General features: G+C 42.9%; 1 protein-coding gene across 1 annotated transcript in view; it reads right to left on the reverse strand.

The window, feature by feature from the left end:
* Positions 1 to 3821: 3821 nt before the first annotated feature.
* The window catches only part of CEP126 (centrosomal protein 126), a 34761-nt gene continuing 17526 nt past the window's right edge, over positions 3822 to 21056 (reverse strand). The window contains exon 8 of the transcript XR_014881117.1: positions 3822 to 7119. The gene's annotated coding sequence lies outside the window, so the exon portion shown is untranslated. The remainder of the gene's footprint in view (positions 7120 to 21056) is intronic.

Raw genomic sequence — 21056 nt, forward strand, 5'->3', positions numbered from 1 at the left:
GGTCTCAGGGAAGATATTTTGAAGGAGGAAAATATGTTTTTCTGCAAAGTCCTGTAAGTGTATTCTATTAAGCAATACTAGTGCCTCATTCTTTGCCAAATCTATTTTCAGTATCGTTTTTCATGTTTTTACTTACACATGATTTTGAAGAGTTTTATGGTCCTGAAAAAAAAAGAAAGCAAACAAACGAGCTTTTCTATGGCAAACAAAAATCTAGTTGCAGAGAATTGGCCCTGCCACACCTCTGAAAAGTGCATCAGTCTTGGAGGCAAGGATCAGCTGGAGGCAGATCAGCATGTGTTGCCAGGCAAGGTGGCAAAGAACCTGAGCAGCAGCTCCTGCTCTGCTGGCAGAAGTCTTCAGCATCATGAAGGGATAGTTAAGCTGCATTAATTAGCCAAACAGAGGAGGAAACTGATAATTATCATCATACAGTAGTGAAATAAATTAGTTTTTCTAGTATTGAAATCACAGAATCACAGCTCAGTGTAGGAAAAAACACAGAATAGGAAGCATTATGTGCAGTGATGACTTCCAGCATCAGCAAGGATATCAGTATTCAGTTCTAGGCACTTGGACTGATAAAAACTCCAGAATCACATGTTCACAAAAGAGACAGAATACCAACAAAAACGGCTAAAAATATCTGTAAGATAGCAAATAGCAAAGATTATGGCATGCCTGGATTCCCCCTATTCTCTACCCTCATCCCAACTGCTGCCCTTAGTAAGGCAAGGCTGCAAGGCAGGAGTCCTTGTTACTTCGAGACAGCTCTGGATCCTCAGACAAAGGGAGGCACCAACACCTCTGCTTGTATGTTACTGCCACAGGTTTTCTTCTAAAACACAACCAAAGAGCTCAGGGTGGCCATTTTCAAATGATGTGACTACAGTTACTACCCAGGAAGAGGGAGATCTGCTTTTTAGCACTTCTCAGCATGAGAAGGTCCAATCTCACAGCTCTTAACTCTGAAGTACCCTAGCTACTAGAATTGGTGTTATTTCTGGATCACAGTGTCACAGCCCTGAGGAGAATTTGCCCCATCAGTGTGCCTGCTGGGCACACTTCAGTGACCTTGGATCAGATAGCTTCCAGAAGAGCTGAGTGAATCAAAGCTGCGAGGTGTCTCAGTGGGAGCCTAATCCTCTTGGTTTAGGAACTCCATGTCAGCCCCTGCTCCTGCCCTTTCTCCTTGCTAGATCTGCATGGACCATATGCTTGTGAACATCACCCATCCTGAGACTGACCTCAGACTCAACCTATCTCATCACTATGGACTTGTCCACTATGGACTTGTCTGGTGATCTGAACTCATGGCTGAAAATGGTCACTGCCACTGAACTAGTTTTGCTGTGCTAGTTGGGGTGCTGTGTGACTGGGCAGGCCTCCACCCTCAGCTCATCCCCCTTTACACAGCTGCCTGCTCCTGCTGCTGCCTGACATGCAGGACAGGGTGAAGAGATAGTTGTGTTCATACTAGATTTGTCCATGTTACCTGTTTAGTTTAATCAACACTGTATTAAAGTGACTGCTCCATGAATATTTCTTCTTTGAGAGGACTCGTGATGTATTGCTTTATACATGCAATGCAGCCTGTTATGAGTCTTAATTCAAAAAGCAGTCTCAAAATAGAAAATTTACAATTTGCATCATAAAAAGTGTTTAGAGATAAGTAGTAAAAGAAGACATATGAGGCTAAATACCACAGCTGAGTTTAGGCATCAAAGCAACAGGCATTGCAATACCTAAAATTTTTTTGATCCTTGAAAAAGAAATGTGAGATGCCAGAAGATGCGTCATAGGAATTAGAGTGTGGACCAGAAAACTCAAGATGGTGTGTGTGACACCATCCAGGCCTATCTAAGGAACAGAAGATTCCCAAAACTAAAGAGGAAACAGAGAGTGTTGATGCACTAAAGTCTCATCCCTCTTTTACAATTGATTTATTGCCTTGGCAGTCTACTTCTTTACTGCTCACCCTTGAAGGCTGGTGTCTACACACCTTCTTTTTTTTCTAAATTAGATATGGTTTACAGTTTCATTTAAACCTAGCAGAAGAGAAAAGGGTTACTGAGCGGCTGTTCCCCTTTTCAAGCGGGACGTAAATTGTTCGTATACACAGGCAGGAACTGGGATGCCCAGTTTCAAATTCATCCAGTGCTTTGAGAATTCATTGTTATATCCCCATTCTTCTAGATATACAAGACACAAACAGTGCTTACATACATAGTTTTCAGATCAAGTTTACATATAAAAGATTACAATGGATCTGGATAATTGTATTTCAGAAACTATTTCCCTATATAGAAAAATGTTTTACTGTATTTGTTAGAAAACACAAATGTGAATTTGTCTGTAACTTCTTGGTTAGGGCTCTTAGCAGGGAGGGGACAACTCGGGGGTCTGTCCAAGTGCCAAACACTGGTGCTTTTATCCAGTGACTGCTTGGCTAATAAGAATTATTGAAGTAATCTTGGATTTAGACATGCAAATTCTTTAGCAATACTGCTTTGAACTTTTCTTATTGATCTTGACTAGATTTTTGTTATTAGTAGGAATAACTGAAGTTTTGGATGCTGGAGGCTTTACTCAGTTGCTCGATTCCTTAAGGAACTGAAACATCTTAATTGGGCTGTCAAGTATGATACAAGACTGATAGGAGACTTGAGCTCTTCCAATCTCATGGCTGGGGGGAGGGAGGGCATTTCAAATCACACTAGACCTAGAGATGAGAGCTGAGATGTCATCATTAGAGATGTAACTTGAAGTCTGTAAATATTTTGAGGTTGGCAAAGCTTCCATTATCATCTAGGGAGGTAAAAATCTCAATTTAATTACACAAAGAGATATTTCAGATGCTCAGGGAATCTTTCAGACTGCCCCAGATATTTCTTTTCTAGTTTCCTGGAAGGGCAGCTGAGGGCTGAGTCTTATAAATCTATCTGCCAGTTCCATAAAAGGAAACTACTTTGCCTCAGAAGGACCTAGATGTCCATGTGTAGGCGACTGAATTGAGTTTCAAATCAGTACTGTCTTTATGGTTTACAAGCTTATTTAGTTGACAAAATATTTATCAAATGGTGAGCTAAAAAGCATCCTGAACTCAATACTTGAGATCTGTTGAACAGATGATACCATGGATGCCTAATGTACATGTTTCATACATGCATTCACCAAACACCCTAAAATTAAGGTTCAGGGATTTCAGCTGGCTGAGTGGCTGAAATAAAACAGTACCTCCTACTGCAAATGTATTTAATTTTCCTCTCAGCTCTGTAGCCATATTCTCCACTTGTACCGTGGGTGAAGGTTGGGAGACTATTCCATTCCCTAACCAGTGTTCTGTACATCTCACTTAGCTTAGCCCCACCCTGCCATACCTACAAGCAGTAGTGGCTATCTGCATGCTCCCTGATCCTGTCACCTGCACTCACTCCCTCCCACAGCTGGGAAGGAGTACCTAGCCTTGGGTTGCTTGGTCCCTTCTCCCCTCACTCACCCTCAGGAATCTTTGCATCCTGTGCCACTTTCTGCACTGTATCCTGTGTGTTTTACAGTTCTTCAATACACATACCAAATTCAGACAGTTGTTGGTTTCATTAATAACAGCAAGCAGAAATACAGCCACTATCTTTTTCACCACTTTTTTTCTTCTCTGGAAGGGACTGTGTTTGATAGTACTATTTTTATCAGATATAAGAGGATTATTTTTGCACTTGTTATATTTGACTACTGAATTAAAAATGAGCTATAAGAACATTAGTATTGTGTACTCATCTGCTAGCTATTTTGTTACGTTATTTACAGTGAAACTCATTGGCTTTCTGTTGGATGGGATTTTTTAGGGGTTCAGTTTTTGCATTATCAAATACAAAATTCAGTTAGCACTGAAGGGGTAATATGGAGTGGCACCGCATTTGAGGATCTTAAGAAACATTTACTGGGGAAAAAGGAAAGCTTCATTTCAAAAGGAAAATGAGTGTGGTTTTCCAGTGGGATATGTTTAGAAAAAATATATTTTGTGTGACAGGATAAATCAATATGTGTTGAAATCAGTAAGCAACAAGCAAGGGCTTGCCTACAAAACTGCTTTTACACTGGGGGCACAGAGGTACACAGTGACAAATCTTAGTGTAGTTTGGCTTGGATGGTTTGAAATCAGCATGCTTAAGTACCCAAAGGGACCTGGATTTCTGTCCAGTTCAGTGTGAGCTCAGTGTTCACAAATGTGTCTCCTGTATGCAAGCTACTTTGCTTTGAAAAATTTACCTAGTGAGGAATCAGAGGGGTCTCAGCTACAATAAAAGTCAAAGCTACAAAGGGTTAAGCATTTTATTTTTTTCTCAAGAAGGTGGAGTTATGGCAATGGGGAAAGCTATAAACACATAAGATTTGGAATGTAGCACTGTAGCCTAACAAGACCTCTGTCTTTGACATTAAATTCAGTCTTTTTCAGGGCTGGCAGGCAAAGCAAGTTCTATTGCTCTTTTAAAAGCTGGGTAAGAGGTCATGTGACTGTTTTGCTTTCATAAAAATAGTTTTTATTGCAAAATCCAGTTTCCTTTGTCTACTGTTTATACTGTTCAAACAAAGTTTAGAAAGCATTGTAAAATAAGGTACTCAAATGTCATCTTCCACTCAGTCTGACGAGCATCCTTCATTGCATAATCATGAATCTTAACCTAGAAGCTGGCACTCTAGAGCCTCAAACAGACTGGGAGGGTGGAGAAACTGCTCTGTTTTCAGTTCTGTTTACTAAAATGGTTAGGTCTTTGCTGAACTGCAGTATTTGTTCTTTGACCTTTATAAAATGCCTTATGCTTGGGGTTTTATTTTAAGTTATTTAGTCTAAATTCCTATGCAGATTTTTTTTTTCTTGCTATTGTTTCTGATGGTGTGAGGAAATCTATTCTATTCTGTTCTTCATAGGATGGAGAGAGAAAGACAGGCTTCGCTATGAACTGCATCTTAGGAGCTTTGGAGAACTGAAGTCAGTTTCCAGTGTGACTGTCTAGCATTAGGTCCACAAAGGACATAGAAGGTAGCGTTGTTGGGCTGAGATGCCTATCAAGATCCAGATTCTTGGTTACATGTCTGACCTATCACTGCAAAATAAAAACAGTTACAGAGAATCTCCTGCCCCCCAAAAATGTCTAAACTACTTAAAACAGCAACTGACAAAAGGAGAAGTTTCGTGTGAGTTATGAGAGCTCAGATGTGCCCTTGCATTGAAGTCTCCCTGATTTCAGTTGAATATTCTGGCCACTAATTTTAGATTCGTTCCTACGCTCTTCAGCCCAACAAGTATTACACTTTTATTCAAAGAGCAGCACTGATGGAGATGAGTGCTATACTGCTCTCTGATCTGGAATTTATAAAAGGGGTGGAATTATGTATTTCACCTATGGGTAAAGTCCAGCTTTACCTGCACAGATGAAAGGGTAAGGGCAATGCAGACACTGGCTGTCTCGGTTTGTTTGAGATTCTGTCTGCAAAGAGAACTTACTGAATGACACAGAAAGCTCAGTGCAGTGGATCTTGATCATATTTAAGTGTACAACAGGTATTTAAATATTCCACAAAGATTCAGGTTGATGTAGGCTTGTCCATTGGAACAAAGAAAATACAACCCCCCACCTTTGGAGGGAGGACAAATCTTTATTTTGTTGTGAAATTTTCCAAGTATTTTGCTATTTTTTCTCCACATTTATGACTTCCAGAGTAGCCAATAGAATATCAACTAAGACTTTTTTTTCAAAGGTAATGCCAAGTACCTTATGTCATGAAAAAGGGTTAATAAACACTTGGGAACAGACTGGCACCCATGTAAATGTCTGAAGCAAAAGCTTGTTGTTATTCTGCACAACTTAGGAGACAAGCTGTAGCAATCAGGACTAATTGAAGAGCGAGGGCAGTCTTTCAAGGATATCTATTTTGGATGCATTAGGGTAGCACAGCCTGAAGCCAACAAGTATAGGGTCAATTTAGGAAACACTGCTGTTGTCAAAACAGAACCGTCACCTAGTTAGAACAAAATCTTGACATTTTACATTTCCCACAGAAGAAACATTCTGCGGACTGCATTTTGCAGGAAAAAATAGCCATTTGGGGGCAGGCTGTTTTCAGCGGTATGCAGAGACAGGGCCAGGGGCAATGGGCACAAATCGGAACACAGGAATTCCATCTGAACACAAGGAAAAACTTACTTAATTTGAGGGTAGAACAAGCTGCCCAGAGAGGTTGTGATGTCCCCCATTCAAAACTCACTTGTATGCTTTCTTGTGTAACCTACTGTAGGGAACCTGCTTTAGCAGTGGGTTGGACTGGATGATCTCCTGAGGTCCTTTCCAATCCTTACAATTCTGTGATTCTACTTGGACTTCTGGGAATTACGTGCTTACATCTGCTCTATTGGATGAATTTGGGTCTTCGCTGCCAGGGTTGCACAAATTTTCTAGTAATCAGGAAAATTCCATGGAATCTTCCAGTGAAGAACTGAAAGTCTAAAGCCTGGGTTCCACAGCTTATGCTGGGGATCACCAAGAGTCCAGACTTGATCCTTAGTGTCAGGGTAACCTCATTAGAGTTAGAAAGTTTAGGCTGTGGGAACCACAATATAGAGTCTAGAAATCCAGATCTATCTTCACAATAGATCTGTTTTGAATTCACAAGCCAGAAAAGCCCAAATTCCCGATTGTCCTGCCAAGCAGTGTTTTCTTGGTTGCAGGAAACCAGGAGGGTTTTTATTCAGAACTCTGCATGAGTTTTGTTGAAGTTGATCTTGGTTTGTACAAATTGGAATTATCTAATAAAAGCTGGCTTACCGAAAACCTCTTGTTATACAACAGAATAAAATAACATATCAGAGAATGTGATTGCTACATTACCTTTACAGGCTTATCCTCCTGGAACAGTTGGTGTTTTTTTTCCCAATTTTCTATTCCAAGCTGCAGCTTGATTTGCTATGCAGTGTTAAATAGTGGTCTCATGGTAGTAGCACGCCTCAGAAACCATGCTGAATGAAACTATTCTTCTGCCCAGAGGCAGGTCCAAGTCTGTAAGGAGTGTGGTTCTCTGACTTACAGATGTGAAATGCATGGCCTAAATCTTTTGCATTTCCTATGGAAAGAAAACAAATGAGAGAGCTCACCACTTTGTCTGCAGGTGCCAATTAGATAAGAGGATACGTACACTGGTTTTGCTTCATTAATTTATCTGGTGAGAATAAATTTATACCTGCAAAACAAATTAACAAAAGGGCTGCAGATCCACAGTGATTATAGCAGGATAGTATGTTAGGCAGATGTATACATTTCTTCTGGAATCTGTCCTTATATTTTCTTTCCCACCTGGTGCTTCCCTCTCCTGTCATTCCTTGGATCTTTCAAATCATTCTGTGCAGCTAGTATGTCAGCATGAATACCACCTTCCCTTTGACTCCATTTTGAAAGAATCGATATAAAAGAAATGAGCTTCCTCATAGCCTTTCAAATAAGTACCTATGGCTCGGTTACTAAGGCACTGCTGTCTTGATAAGGAAATGACAAACTCATTCTAAGATACAGGCTAGGTGAGTCTCCCTTGTTTGTTATTCTGTATGGTATCATTTGTATAAAATTATATGCAAATGCTTTCTTAAAGTGTTTCCAGTATATATGAAACGGGGGGTTGGTCTCGATGATCTCTAGAGGTCCCTTCCAACCCCTACAATTCTGTGATTCTGTGATTCTGTGACTTTTACTTGGAATAATAACAAGTACAATTGAGCCAGGCACTGTGGAAACTGGTAGAAACCAATCAGTTCCTTCCCCTGCAAAGAAGACAGGATTGTCCTTCCTGTTCAGCTGACATGGTGAAGAATGGATAATCTGCTTTTATTAATATGGTCTGTATTTCAATTTCTGTATTGAAATTCTCATTGCTTAGTCTAAGAAGTGGAGATTGGTGGACCTGCATGCGGCAGGAGGGTTGGAGCTTCATGACCCTTGAGGTCCCTTCCAATCCAGGCCATTCTATGATTCTACGATTCTATGAAGTGATTGATAAAGGTTTCAGCTTACAAACTTATCAAAATCAAAAGTCCCAACAGAAGGATGTGAGCTCTCTTCCTTATGAAGTGCCCAGCTTGGCTCCCAGAGAGGGCAACGGGATCACTGTCATTTTCTCTGAAGTTTCAGTTGTCCTCCTAATCATGTTGTAGTTCGGTTGAAGAATATTTAGACTAGAGTGGTAAATGTTTGGGTATTAAGAACATTTAAAAAACAAAAACCAAAAAACATTAAGGAGAAATTATTTATACAACAGACCAAGAGACCCTTGCCAAAAAACAGAGAGGTGCCAGACATGTGCATACAATAAAAGCATTGGTAATCTGAAGGAGCTGTGTTAAAGGTCTTCAACCCTGTAGCCAGGACACAGCAACTGGGAAACAATAACTAATAAACCTTCACCTTCCTTCAGTGTACCAGTCTTTTAAATGTAATCATAATGGTACAAAATCTTATGCTTTATACTTCTATCAGGAGATATCCGTACATTTTAGACAATGTTATTTAATTTTCTAGAAAGCTTATAATGCAAACATGCATTCTTATATTCCGTGAGTGCAAGGAGATATAAAGATTTTTCTGAAAGATTTTTCTAACACAACTTATTATGCCTGACAAATCTGGAACTGAACATAAGCTCTTTTTTTTTTTTTTTTTCGAGAAAGGTAGATTTAAGTTAATTCACAAGCAAGCAATGTTAACATGTTTTTTGTTGCTGTTGTTTATTTGTTTCTTTTGGTGTAGTCTTTTTTTCCCTTTTCTTTTTTCTTTCTTCTTTCCTTACTAACCATTTAACTTCTCCATTTTAGGTCCCTGGAAATGTTTCAGATGCTATTGCCACTACAGTTAGTGGAGTTCTGCCTTTCGTTTATTCATTTGTGAATATCTTCATATGCAGATACATCTTATTGGTGGGTAATTAAATTTTCAATCTCAATATATAATTTTTAGGAATGTACTTTTTAAAGTTAGATTTATAACATACATTCACTATTAGTGAATGAATACCAAAGCATTCAAGGAATAAATAATCTTAGGAAGCAGTTTTTACAGTTATATTTTATATTCTTGTATTTTATATCTATGTTCTCATATAAACTAGATCAGTAGTCCTGTGACCTGCAAAGCTGGCATATCATCTGGCCGTAAGGTAAATTTTATGGAGTTGAAGTACTAAAGATCACGTTAGTTATGTAAGATGGCCCTTTTACAGAAGTGTTCAAAAAATATATCTTCAAATGCACTGACATCTAGTCCCTGCAGGAAACTGCAAACATAGTCAAAGTTAACTTGTTCCTATTCATTATGCAGTAAGCATGGTTGGCAAGCTCTACTTCTTTCCCCCTGATCAGAAATAAATATAAAATCAAAGTGAATGCTCTTTCTGGGATCTGAATGTCTTTCTCATTCCAGACTTTTATTTTGCCGATATTAACATGTAGAATACCTGCTAGAGATGCATTGCTTGTAAACCTAAACTCTGCCTGTAACATTATCAGGACAGTGTTCTCAGGCTCTTGTCCTGTCTTTGAACAAAAGCCCTTAGCTAGACAATACAACAGTCATTTGTGGGGAAGGCAGCATTAGGAGTCCTAAATCGGTGTTAAATGGAATCAGAATTGTTTGCTCTTTTTCATCTCATTGAACACACAGACCGCTTGGCTGTGTTTATTCTGCTGAGTTGATTCAAGCTTTGGGGCTGAATAGCACTGACTGGCTTGTGGCCATACTCTGCAGGGCCAACTCCCTCTAGAACTGACATCTCCTAATGAAAACTGGAGTGTCCCAAAACAGAGTGAAGGAGGGCACTAACTATTAAGTAATGTGACAATAAGTGGGAATGTCTGAGTTCATTACTTGGTCCTCATTCATTCAGTAGTATAGGTATGTACTAAAGAAAAAAAATATCTGGTTGCTGTGAAAACTTAAGCACAAGCAAGCAGACCAGTAGTGATGATGAACTCTTTAGATGTGTGATTCCATACGAGTAAGTGTAGAAAGGTTTCTCACTTCACATCTATGAAGCAAAACTGAGAACTGCTTCTCCAGATCATGGTCACAGCAATTATGGATCGGGATGAACTCCACTGCTGCACTTATTCCCAGGATCACAGCGTACCTTGGTGATTGGAAAAGGATGGAAAGATGGACAGATGAAGGCTGTAAGTGCTTATGTGGCCCAAGAGGATTTATCCAAGGGCTGCTTACCCCTTCTGCATGTATGTATGCACACAGACATACCCACCTCCCATCTCTACGTAGCCAAATCTGACATGAGTCACACTTGGCCTGTATCTTCATGCCATGTGGGATGGGACACCGGCATACACCATCTTACAACTACTGCTTCCCAGCCCCAAATAACTGAACTTGTTCCAGAGTGGAGCATGAGGGTGAAGCAATGTGGGCATTTGGGAGAGAAGATTTGGGCAGAACACTAGGACTCACCACCATGACAGCACAGGTGTATCTTTTGTTTGCTACCTTTGAAATAGCTCTTTTCCTGTGCTAAACCTTCCATCTAGAGTAACTCAGAACTTCATAGCAGAGTTGGTCAGATTGAGCTGTGAAACTTAAATAACATTGAACATTCTGCCTTGAAAGACTGAGCCTAGAAAATACAAAGGCGTAATACTGAAATTCCACTCCAGTTTTAGCAAGTTTGAGCTTGCTAAAGTAATATATTCTCTTCCCCAGATATGTTCAGAGTGTGGGACAATACTGAAAATACAGCTAATTGTCCAATATCCATGGCCAGATAATCTTTGTAGCAGTTAAAATCATATCCTAGGTACAGGGGCATATGGCCTGGCTGCCTGATGGAAGACATAACTCGCATTCACTTGCTGTCCCTACATAACTGGAAGCACAGTCTCTGGCCCAGGTTAGATCTCCCATACAATGTGCAAGCCCAGCTAAGGGCCTGACAACACTGGGACTTCTCCCACAGCACTTTGAACAAAGCTCCCTGCCCAAGGTGGGAAAGGGTATTTGGCTGTGTTGCTGCAAGCAGTAACATGCACTTACATTTGGAGCTAGAGAATTCATAGAATCATAGAATCATATGGCCTGAATGAATGGCCTGAGTTGAAAAGGACCACATCACATGATTATCTAGTTTCAACCGCCCTGTTATATTCAGGGTCACCATCACAGAGTCACAAATCACCAGACCAGGCTGCCCAGAGCCACATCCAGCCTGGTCTTGAATGCCTCTGGGGATGGGGCATCTACAACCTCTCTGGGAAATCTGTTCTAGTGTGTCACCACCCTCTGAGTGAAAAACTTCCTCCTAATATCTAACCTAAACCTCCCATCTTAGTTTAAAACCATTCTCCCTTGTCCTATCACAGGTCCTATCAACCCCTGTAAACAGTTGTTCCCCCTAAATTGACTCTAGAATTGACTCTGTCCTGTTTTATTTACCAATAGAGCTTTAAACAGATTCAGAGACAGCTCAGTGTATGTACACCAAGAGTACCAGTAGCACCAAACATTTTAGGAATTAAGATGCAGAGATTTCAGCCTCAGTTTAGGTTTGGAAGCACACTTTTTTAATTTACTTGTAGAAACACTGGTTTCCACTCACTTGAACAAAGGAGCATTCACTGCAAATGAAGAAAATCATATCTATAGGGACATGAGCGATTTGGTCAGGATATGCAGCAGGTGATAATCAAGACATCCCCTTGTAGCTAACTTCAGCAGCTAACTTCAGCAATCTAGGCTTGAAATCTAATGGAAAAACAAACAAACAAACAAACAAAACCCCACAGTATGCCAAATGAAAAAGAGAAGTCAGTAGACCTATTCTGGGTCTGGCCTGCAATGGCATTCATGCTATCTACCTTCAAACATCTATGCAGTGCTTATACCTGAGCCAGTCTCTTTCAAGTCATTAGAAATGAACAGACAGCTTTAGGTACCGATTCCTTGGACCTGTTTTAGATACAGACCTCAGGGGCAGATGAATTGTGCCTTAAAAGTGCCCATTTCTCTCCATTAGTTGCAAAGGAAGCAGGGCAATCCTCACCCACACCATTTCTACACATCTGTAAGAGCCATATGAAACTTCTAACTCCTCAGTCTATTTTTTAACATTTTCTTCCAACTTTCTAAATAAATCACTACACAGCACACCGCAGGGTAGCTCTCAGCTTGCGTCCTGCCCCACCGTGTTGGCCTGGCAGTGGAGGGCGGGGGTACAGATCTCACAGGGATGAAGGTGACACACGGTGGCCCTGGGGGCAGCTTGGGGTCTCCTTGCTCAGCACATGGCAAACAAGTGGCCATGGACCTGGTGGGACTGTGCCTCTGCCACGGCTGCAGATCTACAGCATGCTAAACTTCCAGCTACTCAGCTGCCAAAGGAAACATGAGTGGCTGCAGTACTTACATTCTTTATAGGAAATGAACAAGCACAAAAGGGCCATCTGATACCCGGCTTGCTAATGTGCAAGTGCTGTCTTATTTAATGACAAAAGAGACCTGAGGAACAGGAAGAGATGTGAAATATAGTGCTCCTGCTTTTTAAAGTACGTTAATAACTCCATCATCCTTAACTCTTCAGTTTTTCTCTCCCACATAAAAACACTTTTCCGCTCATTAAGTTTAATATATCTTGTGTTTAATGTGTTTAATAGTTCCTGAAGGATTTTAAAATGCTGTATTAATTATGGGCCAGATGTTACAAGTCGTGCCAAGCTAAATTGACGGGAATGGTCAGGATGCTGTGCCCCAAAGTTGTGTAGTCATAGATAGCTCTCAGGGGAAGGCTGGCAGCTGCAAAACTTGGAAAGAGAATTTTGACCTGTGAAGACAGGGAAAATCTTCAGAGATTTAAGAATTATTTTGTTTATAAAATCCCTTCTATGAGAGTTCTGCAAAGGATTTTCACTTCAGTACTGAGGAACTGAACTGTTTGTATTTCCTTTGGATTCACCTTGATCTGCTGCAACCTGTTCTATATGTTTATTGCTCCTTTAAAGGAAAAGCACCGTTCAGATGCTGTTTGTACTTGGTTTATAATCATACCTGAGATTTCACATCTTTCAGAAAAATGTGGGCACCCTATTTCCATTAAAATAAATGGGAACTTTTTACTCTGTCCCTTCAGATGCCACTAAATACTTCTGAAACTACCTTTTAAAGCCTTGAACTATTATAATACTGTGAAAAAAATATTCCTTTCAGTATATTGAATACTTTATTCTACCTCGTCTACTTTCAAATGCAAAAACAAACAACAAGCACTTAATTTAATGATTTCTTGGCAATGTATTTGTCTTGAATTTGGATTTCTATCAGTATCACAAAAGACAAATGAAATTGCTCCATAGAAGCTGGTGGCACTTTTCTGCAACATCTTCTGGCTTCTACATTCCAAAGAAAAGTAATCTCACCACAAAACTCTAGGGTGCTTTGTTTTGCTCCTCATTTTGTAGAGAACATCAGTACAAAAATAAGTCTGTAACAGTATTATTAGCTACATGTAACCATAGAATTGCTGGAATTGGAAGGGACCACAAAAGGTCATCTGGCTGAACGCACAAATGATTTAATAGTATATATGTGACAACACTTATTATGTATCACAAATCATAGAATATCTGAGTTGGAGGGGACCTACAAGGACCATCAAGTCCAACTCCTGGCTCCACACGACTACCTAAAAATTAAACCGTATCAAAGCAAAAACTCTATGTGTATATGACAGGTACCAAAGTTAAGGCCAGATTCTTTACAAGTGTAAGGGAGTGATTTTGGATTGTGCCAGTTAAAGATACATATTTATAAAATAAAAGTGTAGCAAAATAGCTTCTATAATGCTCTCCCTCCCTGTGGAGTCTTAGATTCTCAGCATTTTGAAAGTCTGTGATGAATGCATTCTGAGTTATCAGCATTGAGTTGCTTGTGACATCTGATTCCCCAAATGGCATCTGATCTATTACACTTGATTTGTTCTAGAATGTAATCATACTTAACAAATGTCTACTTGGATTTAGTGACTCCCTGTAATCCCCTTCCTCCCTTCCAAAGTAACAGACTTTATCCTGCGTATAGTTTCTTTTAGAAATTCTTGATATGAAGAACAGAGAATGGGCAAAGCCCTTTGCTGAGAGGCCTGTTTGCATAAATGTCACGATCTGAAAAGGCCATTTGCAAACAGAGGCAAAAGCATCTGACCATTTGCTGTTCTTGTTGGAATAACTGAGCACAGATGGAAACTCAGAAAATATACCTTGAGACCCTCTGCAGAGAGGTGGTACTGGTGTTCCTTCCTGCTGTTCTGCTGTTGGGTTTTAAGTGAACTATGGGAGCTTTCCTCTGTGTGGGATTTCTGTTGTTTCACGACTGGCAGAAGCAAAACAACTTCAAATTGGTCTCGATGTCTTTTTGTATTAAGTGGAGAATGGAAATGAGCCACTCTTTAAATACTTTTGGCATAACTTTCCATATGTTATCCAGGCAAAATTTGTCCCAGTGGTGTTCTCACCATTTGTGCTGCTGTAATGCAAAACAATGCAATTACATTTCTACTGAATATCTCAAGCAGTATGTACTCTGTAGCCATTCACAGGAATCAGGTGAGAGAAGACAGGAGACTGGGTCTGCTCTAAATGACGGTGAAAAAAGCATAAAGCTAGGTGCAGTACAACCCCTCCAGCTGGTGTGCATGAAGGACAGTTGCATTGGACCCTACGTGGTGAACAAAGTAATACGGTTAGCCCACAGCTGTGCTGGATGCAGTTCAGTAGATCTGGTTGTTTAAATTACAATTTGTGCCCAAAGTGCCAATTAAAAATGGCTTTCAGCAAACTCTGGACCTTGCTGCAAGTTCTCCTGGGAGCGATGCTGCCCGACACTAATGCACGCAGCATGGGCAACAAGCAAGAAGAGTTGGAAGCCATTGTGCAGCAGGCAAACTATGACCTAGTTGCCATAACAGAAACGTAGTGGGATTGCTCCCATGACTGGAGCGCTGCAATGGATGGCTACAAACTCAGGAAGGATAGGCAAGGAAGGCGGGGTGGCAGTGTGGCTCTCTACGTTAGGGAATGCTTTTATGCTACTGAGATTGTGACTGGGGACGATAATGTTGAATCGCTTTGGGTAAAGATCAGAGGAAGGGCTGACAAGACAGGCACCCTGGTGGGCATCTGTTATAGACCTCCAAACCGGGATGAAGAGACAGACGAGGTATTCTATAAGCAGCTGGCACGAGCTGCACAGTCGCCAGCCCTTGTCCTCATGGGGGATTTTAACTTCCCTGACATATGCTGGGAGTACAGCACAGCACAGAAGAAGCAGTCTAGGAGGTTTCTGGAATGCATGGAGGATAACTTCCTGATGCAGCTGGTCAGAGAGCCTACAGAGAAGAACTGCCCCACTAGACACAAACAGGGAAGGTCTGGTGGGAGATGTGGAGGTTGGAGTCTGTCTTGGATAGAGTGACCATGAAATGATAGATTTCTCGATTCATGGTGGAGCCTGGAGGGGGAATAGTAAAACTGCTACCTTGGACTTCAGGAGGGCGGACTTTGACTTGTTCAAGAGACTAATAGGGGGAGTCCCCTGGCATTCAGTCTTAGCGAGTAAAGGGGTCCAAGAGAGCTGGTTGCTCTTCAAGAAGGAAGTCTTAAGGGCACAGGAGCAGGCAGTCCCCTGAGCTGCAAAATGAGCCGGCGGGGAAGAAGACCGGCGTGGATGAATAGGGAGCTATTCTTGAGGCTCTGGGAGAAAAAAAGAATCTACCGCCTGTGGAAAGAGGGACAGGCAACTCAGAATGAATACAAGGAAGTCGTTAGGATGTGTAGAGGTGAAATCAGAAAGGGAAAAGCCCAGCTTGAATTTAACCTGGCTGCTGAGGTGAAAAGGAATAAGAAACTCTTTTATAAATACATTAACAGTAAAAGGAGGACAAAGGAGAATATCCACTCTTTGCTGGATGAGGCTGGGAATGTGACCACTGAGGATAAGGAAAAGGCGGAGGTTCTGAATGCCTTCTTTACGTCTGTCTTTAAAAGTCAGACCAGTTATCCTCAGGATACTCCTTTCTCTGACCTGGTAATCTCGGCTGGGGAACACACTAACCCCTCTGTGATTCTGGAAGAAACAGTCAGAGACCTACTACTCCAACTGGACTGCCACAAGCCAGATGAGATCCACCTGAGAGTGCTGAGGGAGCTGGCGGAGGTGATAGCCGAGCCGCTTTCCATCATCTATCAGCGCTCCTTGTTGACTGGTGAGGTCCCAGAAGACTGGAGGCTTGCCAATGTGACTCCCATTTACAAGAAAGGTCATAAGGAGGATCCGGGGAACGACAGGCCTGTTAGCCTGACCTTGGTGCCAGGGAAGGTTATGGAGCAGATTGTCTTGAAGGAGATCATGCGGCATGTGTGGGATGACCGGTGGATCAGGCCTAGCCAGCATGGGTTCATGAAGGGCAGGTCCTGTTTGACCAACCTGATCTCCTTCTATGATCTAGTAACCCATCTGGTGGATGAGGGAAAGGCTGTTGATGTGGTCTACCTCGACTTCAGCAAAGCCTTTGACACTGTCTCCCACAGTATTCTGCAGAAGCTGGCAGCCCGAGGCTTGGATGGGTACACTCTTGGCTGGGTAAGGAGCTGGCTGGAGGGCTGGGCTCAGAGAGTGGTGGTGATGGAGTTAAATCCAGCTGGCGACCAGTAGTGAGTGGTGTTCCCCAGGGGTCGGTGCTGGGGCCTGTCCTCTTCAATATCTTTATTGATGACCTGGATGAGGGCATCAAGTGCACCCTCAGTAAATTCGCAGATGACACCAAATTGGCTGGAAGTGTGGATCTGCCTGGGGGTAGCGAGGCCATACAGAGGGATCTGGACAGGCTGGAGAGCTGGGCTGAAGCCAATGGGATGAGGTTCAACAAGACCAAATGCCGGGTCCTGCACTTTGGCTACAACAATCCCAGGCAACGCTACAGGCTTGGGGCGGAGTGGCTGGAGGACTGCGTAGAGGAAATGGACCTGGAGGTATTGATTGATGCTCGGCTGAACATGAGCCGACAGTGTGCCCAGGTGGCCAAGAAGGCCAATGGCATCCTGGCTTGCATCAGAAACAGTGTTGCCAGCAGGAGCAGAGAGGTGATTGTTCCTCTGTACTCAGCTCTGGTGAGCGTGTCCAATTTTGGGCCTCTCACTGCAAGAAAGACATTGAGGCCCTGGAACGTGTTCAAAGGAGGGCAACAAAGCTGGTGAGGGGTCTGGAGCACAGGCCTTATGAGGAGAGGCTGAAGGAGCTGGGAATGTTCAGCCTGGAGAAGAGGAGGCTCAGGGGAGACCTCATTGTTCTCTATAACTTCCTGAAGGGAGGTTGTAGTGAGCTGGGGGTTGGCCTCTTCTCTCGTGTCATTAGTGATAGGACCAGAGGGAATGGTTTCAAGCTATGGCAGGGGAGATTCAAGCTGGACATTAGGAAGTATTACGTTTCAGAAAGGGTGGTCAGGCACTGGAATGGACTGCCCAGGGAGGTGGTGGAGTCGCCGACCCGGGGGGTGTTCAAGGAAAGACTGGATGTTGTGTTGAGGGACATGGTTTAGTGGGAGCTATTGGTAATAGGTGAACGTTGGACTGGATGATCTTTTAGGTCTTTTCCAACCTTGGTGATTCTATGATTCTATGATTCTATGACCTGAGCTCAGTTTGCAACTCCTCCTCCTCCTCTTCCACCCCTGCCTGCCTGAGCTTAGAGCCAGAAGTCTCTGCCCCGTAGCCATTCACTTTAGGCACTGATGGGGAAAAGGATTTAAAGACAATAACAGAGAGAGGAAAAAAACTAACAACAAAAGGCATAAGCCTAAACTAAAAACAAAAGCTTATTTTAACTGCAATCAGAAATCCTCAAGATATTAATCTGTGTAGCCACACTCTTGATATACAGTGTTGGGTGCAAGCTCAGAGTTGGTTGGGAGGGGTCTTTGTGCATTGCTCTTTGCAGTGCCAAGTCTCTCCTTTCCTGTTGCTGGAGGCCAGAAGGACAAAGCAGCCGCTGGGTCCCTGTAAAGAAGGCAAGGTGGGTGGGAATTGTGAGCATCCCTTTTACAAGTGTGCATTTTTTTGTTGGTTTTTTTTTTTTTTGGTCCTGTTATCTCTCTTCTGAATATCCCATCTGATATCACTTGAGGATAGCTAGGCAGACAGCACTGCTAAAATACATTTTATTTCCAGTGTTTCCCATGGCAAGGCTTGTGATTCGGAGCCCCAAGGCACCTCCATTCCAAGCCCCAGCCACTGAGTTAGGTGTTCTGGGCTGCTATGTGTGGCGGAGCGAGGACAGGCTGTGCGTCCTCCCATGGGGACACAGGTCTCCAGATATGGGAAGGATGGACAGAAGAGGGCTGTAAGTCCTTGTGTGGCCCAAGAGGATTTACCAGAGCTTGTGAGTAAGGGACCAAACGGGGCTTTGGAAGGACTAATCTGTGCAGTTGGACCATGGCAAAGGAAGTCTCTGGAGACAGCTGTACAGAGTAGCATGTAACCTCAGCAAGGCTTCTATTCTGCTTCTGTGTCCTAGTTCACTGAAATAACATCTGTGGGGAGACAGCACAACTGCTATGACTGTTCATGTATATGGAGTGAATAGACATGAGCAATAATACTTACTAGTTCTCTGAAGGATATTAACTTACAGGAAAATTCACGTGTCTAAGTGGATAAATAAGCTCAGTGCAATAGCCCAGTGCCTAATTCGTGCCCAAAGTGTGATTCCTGCTCATGCACAGAAATGCCTTGAGTCAGTCTTAGGTGCACGGTCTTTGTGAGCATGCACCTACGTGTCTCTGAATAAGTGCTCTGAAAAATACACTACCCTTAACGCACATCTAAGAGATGCAGGTAATGTGGAGAACAAGTCAGAACAAGGTCAGGGCTGGGAAGGGGGTGCCTCTGGTGTCAGGGTTCAGTGGTTGGAGCTACTTCTCCGGCGGTGAGTTTGCCACAAAGCTTTCTGATTGTGATTTGCTGTTACTAATAGGATTCTTTCTGTCATGTTCATGTTTTTCAAAATCAAAGTGTATGGATTCAATCACGCAGCTCTTTGCTCATTTTGATGGAGTATGTGAATACAAAGTAAGATTTCAGAATCTCCCATGTGGAGTTCAATTTCAAATTGGAGGGACTCTGCTCCTGGTCTCAGAAACAGAAATATGATTTTGGAGGAAGGGCTGGGTGATGCTGCTGGAGGTACTACAGTGGGAAGGTATGAAAGGCACTGAGAAAGGTTTCCAAGAAGGGAAACACAGAGGGCAGCTGAAAATGGTTTTGCTTGCAAAGGTTTAACAAAGGATTAATTGCTTCAAGCATTGCCTTGTGGGATTGTGGCACTGTGACAGAGCTTTCGTAGCTGGAGTAGAACAAACACTCTGGGTTGTCTCTTCCAGATTTCTGTACTAACAGAGGCATAAAATGCTGGAAAAAAAACTGCACTTGGATAGGAAAGTTGTAAAACAGAACTTCCTTGATGGGAAGTAAGATTTATGGGAAGTGTGGCTGTTGTGGGAGATAAAGAAAAGAGGGGAAAAGAGAAAGAACACTGGGCATTTTCCTGTCACTTAACACCAAAGGAAGAAAGGTAGGGATTAAGCTGAAGACTGCCACGGTTAGTTAAATCTTATCATTCACATATTGCCTAGAAAATGTCATCCACTGCTGTCCTGATTATTCCATATTTGGGCTGTCTGGCATTCAGCAACAAGTCATTAGCAAGATAGAAATGCTGCTATTGCAGTACAGTCTGAACCCTTTTGGAAAAAGCTTGCAAAACAATGAATAGCACAGAAAAAGTGAGCAAGATGTTCCTATTTCCCTGGGCTCAGCAGAGAGCGAAGGAATATGATATGAAGCTGAGATAACTCGAACCCACTTCAAAACCTATTTAAAAAATAAAATCGCAAGTACTCTTCTGTACAAGAATCCTGAGGTCAGGATTTTAGATTTTATTGTGAGGATGCTGTGCTATTTTTTCTGATCTGTTGTTGGAGGTCAAGCAGAGGGGACCAAAAGGGAGATCCAGCCATAGTCCTTACAGTAGGACGTGAGAGTATTCTCTGTTGTTGATTTGGCATGTGCAGGCTCAGCTGTCGGACCCTTTTACAGTACCAATTGCCTGTACCACACGTGTAGCTGCCGGCATTCCCAACATCAGCTCCCTCCACCCCAGCGCAGCACAGCGTTCCTCTGCACACAGTGGGCTGCCCCGTTCCTTGTGCAGGAGGTGCCAGCGAGCAGCACTTTGCTGTGATGTGGAGCCGGCTGCCATCTGAAGGTTCACTCGCTGTTTTTTCTGTGCTTATCGGCTCTCAGCTGTCCAACGTGTGTAAATCGGCCACAGAATTTGGGGGCTGCATGTCTGCCACGAGTGTCAGCTGTCGGGGAGGACATGGCTCAGAGGAGCGCCCTTCAGCTCTGAGTGTCAGCGCAGTGAAGGACAGGCCGACAGCAGCACCCAGCTATTTATACCCGCGGCAGCACGGCGAGCTGTGCAGGTGGAGCTGGGAAGCCGCGTGCCTTGCTAACGATAGTCTGCCTGCATTTCACAGCAGGACGAAAGAGCCGTGCTGTCAGCGGGGTGGCACCTACTCACTGTGACTGAGCTCTGAGCTCCAGCCAGACTGTGCTTTCATCCCCAGGAGCAGTGTGGGCCCTCATTGTGCTTTACAGCCCTGCCGAGGAGCCGAGCAGCCGCAGGCCCTGAGCTGCTGCCTGCCCCATGGCCAGACCGGGTTGAAGCACAAGCAGCAGGATCTCTGCTTTCTTTCCGCTGGTGCTTAGGCCAAATTGCCTGGCAGCAATATTGGTGCGCTAATTATCGTGCCGGGCATCTTCTTCTGCATGCAGAATGTCAGCTTGGTGCAGGCCCCAGGCTGGTGTCCTGTAGCACAGAGGCTCTGAGAACTGCGGGCAGGATGGCAGCTCTCAGGTGTTGCTGTTAGTTTATCTGTAATGGGTCTTCTGCACAGGGAGAAAATTCTTT

This window comes from Meleagris gallopavo, chromosome 1, assembly GCF_905368555.1.
Source record: "Meleagris gallopavo chromosome 1, MGAL_WU_HG_1.1, whole genome shotgun sequence".
In the NCBI taxonomy this organism is placed as follows: domain Eukaryota; kingdom Metazoa; phylum Chordata; class Aves; order Galliformes; family Phasianidae; genus Meleagris; species Meleagris gallopavo.